We start from the raw sequence: 19,027 nt of genomic DNA, 5'->3' as shown, positions 1-19,027 counted from the left end.
AGTTTGAATGCATAAGATCGATACCTTCTCATTTTTTTCCTTCATGCTCAAGCAGTCAAACATGCACATAATGAGTGAATGATACCTTGCTTACCTCTTACCCATTGTGCAACCATTGGACACCCTTATGTCTTACTGCCACGAGAACCAAGGGGTCACCTGGGCACTTTTGGGCATTTGTTGATGCAGACGTTTTAGCTCTATGTGGAAGTCTTTAATTGTTCCTTCCACCCAACTGAACAATGTTGTCACTGTGCCTTGTGGTGGAGGGCTTCTATCTATGTCTCTTTGTTGAACTCCTTTGTTTCTACCTTTAGGTTCCCTGTTCAGTTCTGTAATCGGAGTGGGTACTTTCATTGCTTTGGCAATTCCCAACCCATTTGGCTGAGTTATCTTTTTCTTCCACACAAGGGTTGGCGAGATTCTTGCTTGAGTTGGGAGTTGATGCTATATGCTCTTACTACTCTCTTTTTTATTACTTGAACTACTTGTGGTGTTGGCCACTGAGTGGGGTTTGGGTACCCATATTGCTGCATTGCCTTGGTAGTATCCTTGTGCTCGCAGTCCTTTCAGACCCATTGCTTATGGAACGTTTGAGATCTATTGGGATGCTTGGAGTCCTACCAATCTGTTTGTGTCAGCAAGGCTTGACTTCTAATTTTTTTGCAGATTCTTCTTGTGGTCCCCATATTATTCATGGTGTCCTTTTTGTCAGGTTGATTTTTAAGTTGAATCTTGGGCACCCACTTTTGTGTACCCTTAGATGTTGGGTATTGTGTGTGCAAGCCTTGTGGGACTGATGCTTGTTCTGTTTTATGAGGTGTTCCCACTGCACTCAATGTTGTTTGTTCATTAGTTTATGATGTATTTTCCTCTATTTGTCAAGCTCCATAAGGGTATGGACATGACCTTGTTGCCCGTGCTTAACAACGTTGTCCTTTCTTCCCATTGGATATTGCATTTACTTGCACATATCCATGATTGTTCTAGAATCATTTCCTCTTCCATGGAACCTGCAAGCATGACAAACACCTTTCTGACCAAGGAATATTTTTGATGGAGATGTTAACATTTAAAAATCCCTCAGCTCTCGTAGTTATCAAGTGAACACTACGTACTTGTGCATCAGTGGGTTCGAGGTGTGGTCTATCTAATGCTACCAATGTTTCATATGAGATCAAGTTATGACTTGACCCCATATCTATTAATGCAATGTTTGTTGCATGGCCTTTAGCTGTAGAGTAAGTCCCACCTTGAGTCATGTTGTATCAATGTTTAGTTCCTCTTCATCCAAGAGAGTCACAAAAGCCATGTTCACATGTATCAGTCTATTTTGCAGTAATTTTTTGGCTTTGGCCTCCCTAGCCTTAGCTTCTTCTTGTGCCTGCTGGATTTTTTCCTTTGCAAGCTGTTTCTATTGTTTTAAGAGATGTTCTTGCAAGAGCATCTCTTGGGTCAGTGGTCCAAAATATTTTTTTAAATTTCTTCCATAGACATAACCCTCCATCTGTATGCCATCAATTGTCTCAATTTGAACAGACCCCTGAGGTGTGATCTCCGATACTCAGAATGGTCCCAGGCCTCAGTATTTGAGTTTCTTTTTCCTGGTGCTTCCAGCACCATACATGAGGACAAGGTCCCCCATTTCCAGTTCTTTTTGCTTTAGATTCTTATCGAACCAATGTTTCCTGTGTAGTTTTTTGACCATGAGTCCATGTTGAGAGATCCCTGCCCCCTCCATGCAACGAAATCGAGGGTGCTAGCAGCGGAAGTAGCACTTCTTGCGTAGGGTAGAGCCTCTCACTCCCACGGATATCCGGATAAGAGACTAATCCCTTGGTTTATTCCAAAACTGAACCCGGAAAAACTTCCCTCGCCCAGAAAGCACGGGCGATTCCTCCAGGATATTTGTATTCTAACGTAGTCAAGAGCCTTAACTAACCAAACTGATCCGATCGAACCAGTAAGTCACATGGTTAGCAAATCAAGGAAGAGACTTGCACCTTGGATCATAGAGACCAACGCTTTTTTCCTCGTCATCATCAAGAGGCACAGCCATTGATTCTTTTTTCCTCGTCATCAAGAGGCACAGCCATTGATTCTTTTCCATAGAACAAGGACTATCCGGGATTTACTTCATCTATTGTAACATAACAGAATTGAGTCTCATTTTAGGGATCCATCAGTCCAGCCTCGCTTCAAGCAAAACTTCAAGATAGTCACACCACTTACATACCCAATATGAAAATGCCTATTTCACAAATTCAGCTGTCTTTAAAATAATCTTTTAATGAAACCATAGTATCATTGATCATCATCCTCCAAAATATCCAGGTTGAATTCTAATTTCCAATCATTCTTTCATCGGTGTACCTATAGCATCATTGGCAAACCAGAACGCTCACCACATGTTCACTCAGGGGCCTTTTCAATAGTTCCTAGCTCATAGTACCCAGAAATATATTCACTTATAAAAATCCAAATGGACTCTCCGTTGAAGATTAGCAAGATCAACCAACAAATCCATATAAAAGAGCCATGGACTCATCCGTTGAGGACCAGCAAGGACAACCAACAAGATCTATGCCCGAGTTCACAAAACAACTCTAACTCCTTGTTCCATTTCTTCCTCAACGCACGTGTGGGTATCTTTGGCGGCCCAGAGCCCGAGCACCGTATGGTCAGCACCCTCTAGGCTCCTTCACAAATCACCTAGCGCTTCACTCATAGGCCGCTTCCTTGGTCCCTCATCCATCGTACCGGAAGCTCACCATTTAAATCGAACCGAGGCTGGTCAAGACCTTGGTCGACCTTGCTACGCGAGACGTCCTCCGTTGACTCTCCGTCAACTGTTGCAACTTTATCACTTAGGTCTCCATGACCTCATTCACAAGATGGTCAAAATGCTCCCCCAACATTCTTGACATAAAATAGTCATTTTAAAACAGGTCATAAATACAGTTTCTAACAAACTCTCATCTTTCCACATTGTTTCACATCATTTCTCGTTATTCCACATTCTTCTACATCAATTCACATTGCTTAGTCCACATCCAATCATATGTATTCCTATCGTCCTTCATCCATTCTTATCTAGTCACATCATATTACATCTCATCACATCTATCCTCATCACATCTCATCCATTCACATCTACCCATATCCATATCACATCACATCACATCCATTCACATCCATTCACATTGCATCTCATCCATTCACATCTATCCCGATTCATATCACATCCATTTCACATCACATCTCATCCATTCACATCTATCTCGATTCACATCACATCACATCTCATTCATTCACATCTATCCCGATTCACATCACATCTATTTACATTCCATCTCATCCATTCACATCTATCCCGATTCACATCACATCCATTTCACATCTCATCCATTCACATCTATTTATATCGCATCACCTGTCATCCATTCACATCTTATCGCATCCATTCACATCCATCTCATTCATTACATCCACATCCTATCCACATTACATCACGTCCACATCTCATTCTCATCCATTTACATCACATCACTTCCTTTCACATATCATCACATCTCAATCTCATCTCATCACATTCACATCCACATTCATTTACATCACATCACATCCCATCCACATCTCTTCACATCCACATCCACATCCATTTACATCACATCACATCCCATCCCATCCACATCTCATCACATCCACATCCATTTACATCACATCACATCCCATCCACATCTCTTCACATCCACATCCATTTACATCCCATCCACATCTCTTCACATCCACATCCATTTATATCACATCACATCCCATCCACATCTCTTCACATCCAGATCCATTTACATCACATTCACATCTTATCACATCCACTCACATCTTATCACATCCTATCACATTGCATTCACATCTTATCACATCGTATTCTCATTTTATTCATATCGTATTCACATCTATTCACATTTAGTAACATTTTCTACTTTCGATATACCAATGGGACTTTTTTTAAATTTCTACCAATTGCTTGGCCTAGTTAAAGGTACTTTTTCTCGATGTGGATATTTTCATATTCTTTCTCAAATTTCTCAAGTGAAATATATTCAATATTCTTCTTTTGAGTAAAAGATTCATGGGATTTACAAAAATCAATTCTACCCATATTTTCCAATAATGCTCAAAACTTCACTTTTGATAAATACTCATAATTTGAATTATGCTAAAAATTTCTCTTTTTCCATTTAATTTCTTGGATCTCAATATCATGGGAATTCCTCTTTTTGCATTTGAATGATTGAATTCCAAATGTCACGGGAATTCCTCTTTTATCATAAAATAAATTTATCTAAAATTCCTCTTTTCTTTAATAAAAATATCCATTATTTTAAATATGCCAAGAATTCCACTTTTACCATTTAAATGATTAAATTCCATTTGTCATGGGAATTCCTCTTTTATCATTTAAATTTTCTCATACATAAAATAAATTTATCTAAAATTTCTCTTTAAATTAAATATTTATTATTTTAATATACCAAAATTTCTCTTTTTTCATTTAATTACATGGATCTCCATTATCATGGAAATTTCTCCTTTCCTCTTTTTGCATAAAAATAAAAAATACCAAAAATTTCTCTTTTCTTTAATTAATTATTTATGCATAATTAGTTTTCCATGAATTTGATAAAAATCATTCTTTCAGCATAGGATGTCCAATCCTAGAATATGGTAGGAAGTCCTCTTTTCACATTATGCATAAAAATGAGTCATGTATTGATTTCTAAAAATTTTACCATAGCTTCGCTGCTATTTACTGATAATTTTTAATATTTCTAGAAAGAATAAGACTTTGTAATACAATTATGATAGAATACTATCCTGACTTAAATCCAATTCATGGAATTAAATCATAAATTTACCATAATTTTATTAACATAAAAGCATAAAAAGCCATTTTCTTAGCCTCTAGCTTAACAAGCTTAGAGATTGATTTTAAATTAAGAATTTATCAATGAGAAGCATTCATTTGCTAAAGAATTAGTCATAGGAATGACTATTCTTTTGGGAGAGAGAGAGAGGGATATACATAAAAAGCATTCTAATTAAGCATAAAGATTAACTTTTTTGTGATCAATCATTAGAATTCTTATAGAAAGCCTAATTTGATTTGAAAATAATTAATTTGAAACTTCTCCAGCTTGAGAGGGGTTGAGAAGTGAAATCATTGAGAATATTAATGAAAACCATGAAATTACTTCTTACCTCTAGATTTGGCTTGCTTCTTTATCTTAGAAGGAAGCCCCCAACCAATCAATTGGTTTAGTATGTTGAGAAGAAAGCTCCAAGGATTGTTGAAGAGACAGAGAAGCTCCAATCTCTCCAAAAGTAGAGGATTTTTAAGGGGTAATAGAAAATATCATTATTTTAATGTAATACTGGCATGGTATAGTTCACAAATTTTTTTACAAAAGACTAAGGATCTATTTATAGGTGAGGGAGGCCACTAACCAAGTCCAACTGGGTTCTAGAATTTTCCAGGTTCAGTTTTGGACAAGATTTGGACCAATTTGACACCCTTTTACCTCAAGAGTCTCCCCCTCCTCATCAAGGTGTCAAAAATTCATCATTTCTCCAAAATATCTCATTTTTTTAGTAATATCTCTTAATTTTTAATTAATAAACCTTGTACTTAGTCAACTCTTCATCTTATGTGAGCATTTACTCATTTTTGGGTATTTTCTTTTATTCTTTGGATTTATCTCATCCTAACACTTGGATTAATCCTATTGGCCCATAGGAACCTTAATTGGACCATAATCCAGAAATTTTTGAAAATCTAGACCCTTAGACTAAGGTCCCTTATATCATTTTTAATTGATTCCTAATGCACATTGAAAAGTTCATTTTGAACTTCTATTTTAGGGGAAACCATTTTAGATACTAGGAGGATTTTTATATCCGAAGATATCTCAATTTTGGATTATCTCTCTCTAGACATTTTCTCTCTCTAGGCCAAAACAGGGTAAAACAAGATCTTTCTTCTATTTCAGAGAGGGGAATAATTACAAGAACAGAAGGGGAGGTTCTTACACTTTTACACCTCAAAAGCTGGAGGGAGGAATCTTACACATCATGTGATGCTATCAGCCTTGTCTCATCAAGCTTCTCTAAGTTAATTAGCATTTCAGCTAATGCATTCTCCGTCAAACATTCTTGTACGGCAATCCTTAAGATTGGGACTAGGTATTCCATGGGCATAACTGCTTCAACACCATAAGCTAGAGACAGAAGGGAGTGTACCCCATCGCTACCTTATATGATGTTCGATACGCCCATAGGGCTGCTGTTAGCTTATGTTCCTAGTCTTTTCGACTTGCTTCCAAGGTTTTTGTCGAGATAGTACACAAAATTTTATTTGTACTCTCTGCTTGACCATTGGCCTATGGATAATAAGGTGATGATTTTTGATGGACCACTAAGAATCCCGAAAGTAAATGATCAATTACCTCATTAATAAAATGTGAGCTGCGATCACTACTAATTCTAACGGTAGCCGAACCTCGAGATAATTTACTCGTATAAAAATTTTGATGTTGTTTGTGCATCAGCTCTCTTTGAGGCTCTGGCTTCTGCCCATTTTGTGAAATATTCCGTGTCCACGATCATGTATCAGGCTTGGGAGATGGATGTGCCGCTGGACTAATAGGTCCAACAAAATCTACTCCCCATTTCTTGAATGGTTGTCTTACAATAATAAGGGTGAGTGGCATCTTGTCCTTTTGTTGTGGGATAGCGAAACGTTGACATTATTTGCATCTTTTGACAAATTATATGGCGTCTCCGAATAACGTAGGCCACCATAGTCCTGCTTGATGCACTTTTTGAGCTGTGATCTCTCCAGCAAAATGCCTGCCTGCTATCCCTGAATGAGCTTCATCCAATATTGTGACGAACTCATCTTCTCTAACGCATCTTCTTAGCACATTATCTTTTCCTAGCTTATATAGTTCTCTCGCAATCAGTTGATAAGGTGCAGCAAGCTTGATAAGCCGTCGCATTTTATCTTTGTTCAAAGGTATTTCCTGCAAAAAACCATAAGCTAGATAATCTGAGATGTCCTCACTCCATTCAAGTACCATGTCCAACTTGAACAAACAAGCATCAGGGACATCATCATCAACACTAGTTGCCAGTTCCCCATTTGGAATTCTTGACATATGATCGGCTAACACATGCTATGTTCTTTTTCTTACTGTGAATGTAAAGTCGAATTCTAGCAATAAACAGCAACCATCGTGTGATTCTCCCCATGGTGCAAGGCTTATTCACTAGGTATAATAAGGCTTAATGGTCCACGAAGAATATGAATTTGTTGGCCAAGAGGTAATGTCGATATTTCTTGACGGCATAACCCATGGCTAATCCTTCCCTCTTTATGGTGGTGTAGTTCATCTCTGCATCATTTAGCTGATGACTAGCGAAGCAGATTGGATAGTCTAATTTGAACTCACTAGGCTGGGCTAGTACGCAACCAATAACAAAATTTGATGCATCAATATACACATGAAATATGAGATCCCAATTGGGGGGTCGTAGAATTGGTGCGCTAGCCAATGCTTGCTTCAGTCGATCATATGCTTCCTAGCATTCGTTAGTCCATTCAAAGGCAATAAGGAGCTTGTACAATGGTCTAGCTATTTTAACATAGAAAATTATGAAGCGGCCCCACATTGCCCATAAATCTTTGCACACCCTTGTAATTGGTGGGCGGTGGTAGCTCCAATATCAGCTTGACCTTGCTATCATCCGTGGATATACCATTCTTTGAGACAATGTGTCCCAATATCACACCATGCTTCACCCAAAACTGACACTTTAAAGGGTTTAGGGATATGCGATATAATCGACATCGCTCGAACGCTTTCCTCCAAGCAGGCCAAATGGTCTGCCCCCCATCGAGAGTGTGCACACAGATCGTCAATGTGAATACCTCCAACCACTTTTGGAAGTAGTCCTTGAAGGCTATGCACATCAACCAGTTGAAATGTTGCTGGCGCATTGGTGAGGTCGAAGGGCATAACCTTGTATGCAAATGTCCCCCACATTGTATTAAAAGTTGTCCTATGGTGCTGGTCCTCTGGTGCTATGGACACCTGATTGTAACCAGAGAATCCATCCAAGAAGCTGTAAGCTTCTGCCCCCAGTCACTCTTTCCAAAACATGTTCTATATAGGGCAGTGGATAATGATCTTTCCTAGTGGCTGCGTTGACCTTTTTAAGATCAACACATACCCTAAGTTTTCCATTCTTTTTTGGCACTATCACGATTGGTGACAAACAATCCATATGTTCGATTTCATAGATGAAATCCACAGCAATGAGCTTGTCTATTTCCTCTTTTATAATTGTCGCATACTTAGGGTTCATCTGGTATGGTTTCTACCTGGTTGGTCTTGACCCTTCCATGATTGGAATCGTATGTTGTACTACCTCAGGTGGTACCCCCTTCATCTCTTTGTAATTCCAGGCAAAACAGTCCTTAAATTCCTTAAGGAGGAGAGCGATGAGTTCATCTTCTTGAGCTGAAGTCAAGTTCTCAGCAATGTATACGAGTCGAGCTTCCTCCCCTGGTCTCACAATATCCACTTCCTTGACTTTTGTCAGGCCATTGTATGATGTGGATAGCCCATCCTCCTTAACCCTTGTTGTGCCACCATTAGTCGGACCACTTTCTGTTTGCCACACAATATAGGTTTTGAAGTGGTCGGGTACTGAGAGCAAGTCTAGTTTGTCTTCATTTTCACTTTTGGTTTTAGCCATGATCTTTCTAGCCTCACATTCTACTTCTGCCAAGGATTTATTGCATTTTTTACGCCTAGCTTTTGTAAGCTTGGGTGTTTCTAGCTCTTGAAGGGCGACTTTCTCCTTGTGTCTTCCCTCCAGTGATATCTTACTCAACTCCTCACCCCAATCCTTGGAGAACTCATCGTGTACCTTAGTGGTCTCAAGGTATCTCAACCACTGGGATCCGTGGGTTTTCTTCATAATAGGGCATTTCATCGGGCTATATACCTTTCCACTGTCTGAGGCGTTGAGCATTGCTACGACCTTGTGCCAAGGTCCCTTCTGTACTCGATGTCTCCTCTTCTGATGCTTCATCAATGGTCTGCCAATTAACCACCATACAAATAGAGGTCGTGGGGACGGTTCCAAATTCCACATACTGGGTCCCCCTGGGTTGCATCACATCTATGGTGGCCAACACATGCATCCACCAGTTTTCACTGAAGCCCGGAGGAGGAAGTGATGCATACATTTCCATTTCCTCTTCTTCCTTGGGATCTCCCACCGATGGCTAGCATATTTGTATAGAGGTGGTCCGTTCCATTGTGACCGAATCATTACCAAACAATTGCCCTTCCATGGGGTGTGCTTTCCATGTTCTCATATCAATCTTTAAGATTTGTGAATCCCTACATACATACACATGATCTAAGGCCTAATCATGCACCAATCTTTAAGATTTGTGAATCCCTACATACATACACATGATCTAAGGCCTAATCATGCACCAATCTTTAAGATTTGTGAATCCCTACATATATACACATGATCTAAGGCCTAATCATGCACCAATTTGGATTCCCTCATGAAGGGTCTCCCCAATATTATGTCATATGAATCAGGTTGGTGCAGGGAAGTCCATGACTACAAATGTATGATGGTAGCGAAATGTAAAGAGTTTGAATTTCACATTCTCCAGAAGTCCAATGGGCCTCGACGATGTTCCGTCAGCCATTTTAACGATTAGATCTACTTTTTTTAGATCAAATTTTTTCCAATTTTTCTAGCAACGTTTTGTGATGATGCTAAAACCTGCCCCACCATCCAAGATAGCCAGTGCCTGGTACCCATTATGATGAATCAGGATTGTAGCATTTGTGTCGTCACTTTAGTAATGTCCCAGTTGATTAATTGGTATCTTAACAACTCGGGTTTTCTTTGTGTGTCTCAAGGTTCTTTCTGCCAGAGGTGGCAAAGCCTCGTCTATAGTATTGGTTTTAGTCCGCCTTCTACCCATTCTTTTATGTCTCTCCATAGGGTTGGTGAATTGCGTAATAGTTTCCCTAATGGCATTTGTACAGGCATGGATAGCACAACCATGAGACTTCCTATGTCTCTGGGTTCTTTGGAGATAGAGGGTTCTCCCCATGTATGTGCCTCGTATTCCCCTATAGGGAAGGAATGGATGGACTCCCTCAACACATTTTCCTCAAACATTCTGGACAGTGTGTTTGCTTGGGACCCCTCTTCTATTTCTTCCAGAATTGGGGTACGCACGTCTAATTCCCTCTCCTTGGTTAGCTTGTTTCGTGGTATCCCTGACCCGGTTAGCCCTTAGCTTGGCTTCATGAAGCCGTTGGCACTCTTCGACTAAGGCCCTAGCGTCTTCGAGCTTTCTTATTCCTCGTCAGCATTGGGGTATTCACCAACCCCTTTAGGAGTTGTTGGTTGCTCCCTTCGCTCTTCTTGGCTTGACCCCTTGTGATTGATCCTTTGATCCCCCTCTTCCCTTGATTGGGTGGATCCGATGTCAATTGTATCTTCTTCGGATCCATCTTGGATTATGACCCTTGTGTCACCCTTACCCACTTTTTTCACTCTTCTCATGTAGCCAGTTCTAGAAACAGTCGCATCCGCTCGATTCCTTCCCTTGTCTCCTAATTGAGCTTGAGCTCTTGTTTTAGGACGTTGAGTGGTGTGATATTTCCAGGTTGTACACTAATGGTTCGAATGGTGCCCGATTGGCAGTAGAAGTTGAACCACTTGCACGGTATGGACAATCCTTGATCAAATGATCAATCCCACATTTAGTACATGTGAGTATTGGCATGTCATTGGGTATAGCCACTTGTTGGGGTTGGAGCACATGAACCATATTCTTGTTTAGGCACTTGGCGACTCGATGCAGCCGTCCGCAGCCAAAACATTATAGCGGTCCTCTTCTCAAGTTTGAGTTCATGTCCTTGCCCTTCCATTGTACCGTGGTTTGAAACACAAGTATTGGCGTGTTATTATGTAGGACGTAATATTCAGGCATGACCTCCGTCGTTTCCTCGTAGTACTCTCCACCCGCTAAGTTCTACTTCATGCACCATATCAACATCTTTAGACGGCTTTTCAATCAATACTTGATTTATTTTAGCCTGCGGGGTGGTCGTGGTGGTAGAACTAGTGGTGGTAGAGTTGAAGCGTCTTGTACCCAAAACATCCCCCTAGGTAAGTAGGAAGAGTTGGGTTGTCCAGCAGTAGCGGTGATCTGTACAAGTGGCGCAGGTAAAGCCAATGGGGCTCTAATTGCTAGTAGCTATACAACATTTTGAAATCTTGGATATCTGCACATTGAAGTGTCATGATTTCCTAATTTTACACAGTGGGCACAATGGAGTAATGGCCTTGCTCTTAATTGTGGACACTCGGTGGTAGTGTGATTCAATCAGCATATAGAGCACCACACCAATTCCCTACGAGGGTAAAGATGATTATGCCCATGCCCAAATGTTTCTCTTCCCTCCTTTACTTTCAATTTATCTAATATGGCATTACTGAGCTCATCCACCGTCATGTTTTCGACTTGCTTGCTTCGAGTTCCAATTTCTTAATGACTCGAGACACTCAAAGTCATAGTTGCTAAAGATGTTTTCACATCTTTCGATTGCGACGATTCCAGCATATTATCTTCATATTCAATTGCCAGTTTGCAACATGCATCAAGAGTAGCAGGTCGGGCTAGTACCAGGTAATCATGCATTTTGTGGTCTCTAACCCCTCTCCGGAAGCAAGGCAATAAAACTGATCTCATCAGTTAACCTCTCCCGAAGTTCACCTTGAATTTAAGTGCTTAAGACGAGACACATAGTCTCTCATCGACTCAACTTCCTTTTGTTTGATATTATGTAACTATGCCACAAGGCTCTATCTATCGCCACTTTGGGCAAAACTGGGCACAAAAACGTTCTTGAGTCTTGTGAAGTTAAGCTTATCCTCAGGCTTGAGGGTTCAAAACCACTGATGAGCTTTTCCTTCCAAGGTCAGTGAGAAGGCATGAATCATTGTCACATCACTGATAGGCCAGTAGGTTTCACATGTGGATTCAAAAATCTCTACATGTTGGATAGGATCTCCGTCCCCAGAGAATTTTTGGATGAGTTTGGAAATGATATGTGGTTTCATCTGGGAGGGTTGGGATTCTAGAGCAGTGCTTAGTTCTCAGACCATTCCTCGGCCCATCTCTGCCACCATATTTAACAGGTCTATCCTTGTAGCTACATTAAGGTCCATGGTTGGATCCATCCTTGGCCTTTGAGGAATTGCTTCCCCCCTTCCTAGACTTCGTCCCCTTCCTGTATTGGCTCTTCTAGGTTCATCATTAGTTGCCTCGGTACGTCTTTGCAAAATTAAAAGTTCCATGTCTTGTAGGAACGTAGGGTGATTGATCATCTGCTCAATATCTTTTTTGGTGTACAGACGGTCCTCTACTTTTCTCGCCACACTTGCTAGGTTATCCTCTTCTTCTATGGTTGTAAAATCTTCCTCAGCTCTAGATTCCTCATTTATGGGTTCCAAGCTTGGAATTTCTCCCTCACTTCTTCCCATAACCAATTCTAGTTCCTTACCTTATGATTGGAGTGGGCTTAAAGTTCTCGTTTCCTTTTGCTTAGCTCTCGCCCTTCGAGTATCGAGCTCTTGTTTCTTTAAGCTCAATTCTCGTTTGCTGTCATTCCACCTCGCTCCTTTTGAGATCCAACTCTACTTCCTCAGAGGTGGGGAAGACTATTTGACCCGTCCTGTGGACGCACTTTCCATGTCCTCTCTCATTCGGGGGGTGCCGGTGTTCGACAGCCTAGAATTTGAAATTTGGATGGGCACTTCTTGTCGTGGACCAAGTCAAGCGTTGGTTGACAGACCCATGCCTGCAGTTTGCGCTTCTTTGTCATCATGTGACTGGTTTGGAGACCAAAAAATCCTCTGGCGATATCAATGATACCACTAGACCTATTTGGGGAGGGTGGTTTCTCCTCTTCCCCAAACCCACTGTATCTTAGCCCTTCTTCCATGAACTCTTCGCTACTAGTTTCAACGGTGGTTAGGTTCCTTAAGAAACTCAAGTGTGTGCTTGCGGAATGTCCTGATCCCACACTTCTTTGATAGGAAGATCCTAGGTGATTCGATGCACTAAGGTGTAAGATCGTCTCCGATGAGTTTTCCAGATCTTAAGTGCATGTATGTATGATTTGATATGCTACTTTGTCGACACCCAATTTGATTTTACTCTGATTCTATCGCTCTGTTTCTGAAGCCGTGAGACTGTAGAGAATAGTTCACGACGTGAATTGTTAGAAAAAGGTTCACGGCATAAACGTTATTCTGCACTTTCACGTGCTCAAAAAAAATTTCTTTTAGGGGGGTCAGATCCCCTCTTCTTTGCTATAGGCGTCCCTCCCTTACTGCCCTTCGTGGCCTTGGCCGGACTATTCATTGGATTGGACTAAACCGTGAGTCTGCACAAAAAAAGTTCACGTCGTCATGAACACTGCCGTGAAGATTTTCAAAGGAGTTCACGTCGTGAATACAAAAGGGTTCATGCCGTGAAGATTTTCAAAGGGGTTCATGTCGTGAACTCAAAAGGGTTCACACCGTGAAGATTTTCAAAGGGGTTCACGTCGTGAAGATTTTTTGAAAAAGTTCACGAGACGGTGTGAATGTTTTTCTGAACTTTCACGTAATCAAAAATTTTGTTAGACTTTGCGGCATCAGAGGTGTTAGGATAAGGTTGCCTATTTTTGGCAAGGCAATCTTGTGATTTGCAGCGTTAATTGCGGCACTGATGTCGAGAGCGATTTGCGGTGTGAAGTTGTAGAAAAAGTTCACGATGTGAACATTTTTCTATAATTTCACGTGGAACTTTCCGCGTCAAAAGTTATATTTTTGGGTGCAAAATACTTATCCAACTAATCCCAAATTAATTATAAGTGGCTCCTTATGTTTTTTATTTTTGTGAATTTTTGAAAAAGAAGAAAAACAAAACACCAACATGTTCGTTCACGTTGGTGCAATGATGCAAATATCAAAATTAACAAGAAAAAACAGTGAAGCTCTATCCTAAGACCACTCCACCACACACATACACAACATCACAATTCTCACGATTTCTTCCCTACCACGCAAATCTTATCCATTCATTTTCTACACACAATACACTACTAGAGTGCAAGGGCAATCATGAATCTTATGCAATGGGAGCTGTAACTCCAAGAGGATGGAAGAAACAAACGTGTTTCCTTGGTAGTGGCGCCAAAAATGTTATGGGCTACCACACCTCCAAGAGGGAACAACACATTCACCTAAAGGATGAGCAATAGATCACAACTGTCATAGGACACTTACCAATGCTTCGAACTTGAGTCCCTTAAGGCCTCCAAGCTTGCTTCTTAAGCTCCACCTCCATGTTGTTCACCGTAGAGTCGCTCGCACCGTCGCATAAGGCAATCACTCTCTCTCACACACACACTCTTCCACACAAGCATAGAAGAGGAACAATGCTAGAATGCTCTCTCTCTCTCTCTCAATCTCTCTCAAGACTCAAGGAAGAGCTCTCTATAGCACAAAGGGGATTGTGTCTTTTCATTATGAGAAAATGCCTTATATACATTTGGCCCTTATTCACACTTAGGGGCCCTAAACTTACTTACTAGGCCTTGGGTGGCCAATATCTCATAATTTACAACTTTTATACTGCTGTTTCATAACACTTATTAATGTCCTCAATTGGAGGAATATGTTTGTTGATCCAAAACAAGATTAACATCGATCACGTTGATGCAATTTACCTAATATATGTTTTAGGCCATTGCGATCACGTTGACGCAACTTGTGTAACACCTGAAAAATTATAATTTTACATAAGTAAGAAGCTTCCTTAACTATGGGAGCCAACGCCTGCGACACTTGATGACTAACAAAAAAAAATACAATATTTTGGTGCCAGATGGGTTAAGAAATGAAAAAGACGTTTGTGAGGGGAATCCAAAGCCCTCTCTAAACACAACATTTAGATATATGAAGTGTACATACTATCGGGTGAAGTGAATCTAGGATGGCAAAATCGACATGGCCCCGCAGATTTGATAAGCTCAAGTACGCAATTGGAAAATAGAAAGTGTATGGCGAGCTAAATAGTCGGGCGGTGCAGTGATCCAGAAGAAACAAGGCGGCAACGCGAGTTCAGACTTCATGAAAAACTACTTCTAAGAGCACTTAAATATACATAAAAACATAAAAAGAACATGGGCAGAAGAAGACAAGATCAAGTCCTACTCAACAACATTTGACAAGAATCCTGCCACACAAAGGGACATCATCACAAGCCAATTACTTCAAATGATGAATGTCGCTGCAATGAATCAAATAAGGAACTGAGAATCGTCATCTCATTTTTCTGATGATTAAGTCTACATTCCTCCGGATCCTTCTCTCTCTTCTCTCCCATTATCAACATCTCTTAGTGTACCCATTAACAAAAATCAAAATATTAAAAATGCAATCATTCGCAAAACCCCCCACCCCGTTAGAAATTCCCAATACACAACTAACCTCTTCATTCATTAACTAGCTTTTCTTATTTCCTCCGGAACAAAGACCATCATACGTCATTTAACATCATTGCTATCAACAAGATTTTTTATAGCATACTGGCCTCCTTGCTTGAGGATAGCAACCATATTGATATCTAGGCCGAGGCCTGAGCATGATGGTGATTACTCAAGGAGATAGACCAGGATCATCTACTGCTAATGAGGAAAAGATGCATAATGGAAATTTTTATTATAAAAGTATTGTTTTCATTAAAATTGATTTTATGCATAGAAAGATGCATAAAAGATTTATTTTCTTTCAAAAGTGTTATTCTCATGGGCACCGGCTCCCTCAGGCGGCAATGCCGCAGCAGCGAAGCATGCTTTCCGTCAATTTGCCAATAAATACTCTGTCACACCATTACGGGCGCTCGTCCAAGTTGTAGCTTTGGACACTATTGCTTCATATCTTGAATGTATGACCCTTTGGTGTATCTATCGTGACTCCTTGATATAAGATAAGGCGATAGCTCTTGTTAATCCTAGAATTGGATTAATATTCCCCCCTTCTTGATGATGATCGCATCCGTGCGGTGATCGTGCATTGAAGACCTTTGTGTGGGGAGAATGAACAAGCAAGGCTACCCCCTTCTCTTTCTTAAGAATTCTACCTTTCTTTATCCTAAAATGAGTAACAAATATATTGATTAAACTTTTTTTATTGTTTACTCTCTAGAAAGTGAAAATTGAGTAGATTAGAGTACTTTACTTCAAATTGAGGTTAATTTTAAATTGAAAATAGAATGTTAAAATTTGAGAAATGGTCAGCCATACAAAGGAGGTTATGGCAAAATGTTCTTAAATTTTATGGAAAATAAAGTTTATTTTTATGTTATTCTAAAAGAGTAATTCCCACCATTTGTGCATTCTAAAAGAAATATTTTTATTTACTCCATGTACATATTCACCTATGAATATGCATGGATATTATTGATATTAATTATAGAAATTAATTTCTATGCATAGAAAGATGCATATTGGAAATCTTTTTATTATAAAAGTGTTGTTTTCATTGAATTTAAATTCTATGCATAGAAAGATGCATATTGAAAATTTTTATTATAAAAGTGTTGTTTTCATTGAATTTAATTTTTATGCATAGAAAGATGCATAAAAGATTTATTTTTATTTCAAAAGTGTTATTCTCATTAAAATTGATTTTATGCATAGAAAGATACATAAAGGATTTATTTTTCTTTCAAAAGTGTTATTTTCATTAAAATTGATTTTATGCATAAAAGATTTCTTTTTTATTTCAAAAGTGTTATTCTCATTAAAATTGATTTTATGCATAGAAAGATGCATAAAGAATTTATTTTTCTTTTAAAAGTGTTATTCTCATTAAAATTGATTTTATGCTTAGAAAGATGTATAAAGGATTTAATTTTATTTCAAAAGTGTTATTTTCTTTAAAATTGAATTTATGCATATATAGATGCATAAAAGGATTTTTATAAAAATGTTATTCCCATTGAAGTTGATTTTTATGCATAAATAGATGCGTAAAGAATCTTTATATCAAAAATTTCTCTTAAGTTCTATGAATAGATGTAACGAGATGTGATGAGAATCAGATAAGTGTGAATGAATGGATGGGTGGTTGTGATGTGAATAGAGGTGATGAGATGTGAGGTGAATAGATGTGATAAGATGTGATGTGAATCAGATAGCTGTGAATGGATGGATGGATGTGATGTGAATAGAGGTGATGAGATGTGAGGTGAATAGATGTGATGTGAATCACATAGATGTGAATGGATGGATGTGATGTGAATAGAGGTGATGAGATGTGAGGTGAATAGATGTGATGTGAATAAGATAGATGTGAATGGATGGATGGATGTGATGTGAATAGAGGTGATGAGATGTGAGGTGAATAGATGTGATAAGATGTGATGTGAATCAGATAGATGTGATGTGAATCAGATAGATGTGAATGGATGGATGTGATGTGAATAGAGGTGATAAGATTTAAGGTGAATAGATATGATGAGATGTGATGTGAATCAGATAGATGTGAATGGATGGATGTGATGTGAATAGAGATGATGAGATGTGAGGTGAATAGATGTGATGAGATGTGATGTGAATCATATAGATGTGAATGGATGGATGGATGTGATGTGAATAGAGGTGATGAGATGTGAGGTGAATAGATGTGATGTGAATAGAGGTGATGAGATGTGAGGTGAATAGATGTGATGAGAATCAGATAAGTGTGAATGAATGGATGGGTTGTGATGTGAATAGAGGTGATGAGATGTGAATAGAGGTGATGAGATGTGAGGTGCATAGATGTGATGAGATGTGATGTGAATCAGATAGATGTGAATGGATGGATGGATGTGATGTGAATAGAGGTGATGAGATGTGAGGTGAATAGATGTGATGAGATGTAATGTGAATCAGATAGATGTGAATGGATGGATGTATGTGAATAGAGGTGATGAGATGTGAGGTGAATAGATGTGATGTGAATCACAGATAGATGTGAATGAATGGATGGATGTGATGTGAATAGAGGTGATGAGATGTGAGGTGAATAGAGGTGATGAGATGTGAGGTGAATAGATGTGATGTGAATCAGATAGATGTGAATGGATGGATGGATGTGATGTGAATAGAGGTGATGAGATGTGAGGTGAATAGATGTGATGAGATGTGATGTGAATCAGATACATGTGAATGGATGTGATGTGATGTGAATAGAGGTGATGAGATGTGAGGTGAATAGATGTGATGAGATGTGATGTGAATCAGATACATGTGAATGGATGGATGTGATGTGAATAGAGGTGATGAGATGTGAGGTGAATAGATGTGATGAGATGTGATGTGAATCAGATAGATGTGAATGGATGGATGGATGTGATGTGAATAGAGGTGATTAGATGTGAGGCGAATAGATGTGATGAGAATCAAATAGATGTGAATGGATGGATGGATGTGATGTGAATAGAGGTGATGAGATGTGAGGCGAATAGATGTGATGAGATGTGATGTGAATCAGATAGATGTGAATGGATGGATGGATGTGATGTGAATAGAGGTGATGAGATGTGAGGTCAATAGATGTAACGAGATGTGATGAGAATCAGATAAGTGTGAATGAATGGATGGATGGATGTGATGTGAATAGAGATGATGAGATGTGAGGTGAGTAGATGTGGTAAGATGTGATGTGTATCAGATAGATGTGAATGAATGGATGAGATGCGATGTCATGTGAATCAGGATGTAAATGAATGATATGGGATATGAGTGGATGATATGTGATGAAAATGGATGTAAATGTATAAGTAAAGAATGGATGTGAATGCATATGTGAAAGA

The sequence above is a fragment of the Cibotium barometz genome, chromosome 12, assembly GCF_041138505.1.
Source record: "Cibotium barometz isolate CiBa-2024 chromosome 12, ASM4113850v1, whole genome shotgun sequence".
NCBI lineage: Eukaryota > Viridiplantae > Streptophyta > Polypodiopsida > Cyatheales > Cibotiaceae > Cibotium > Cibotium barometz.
Note: the sequence above shows the minus strand (reverse complement) of the source record.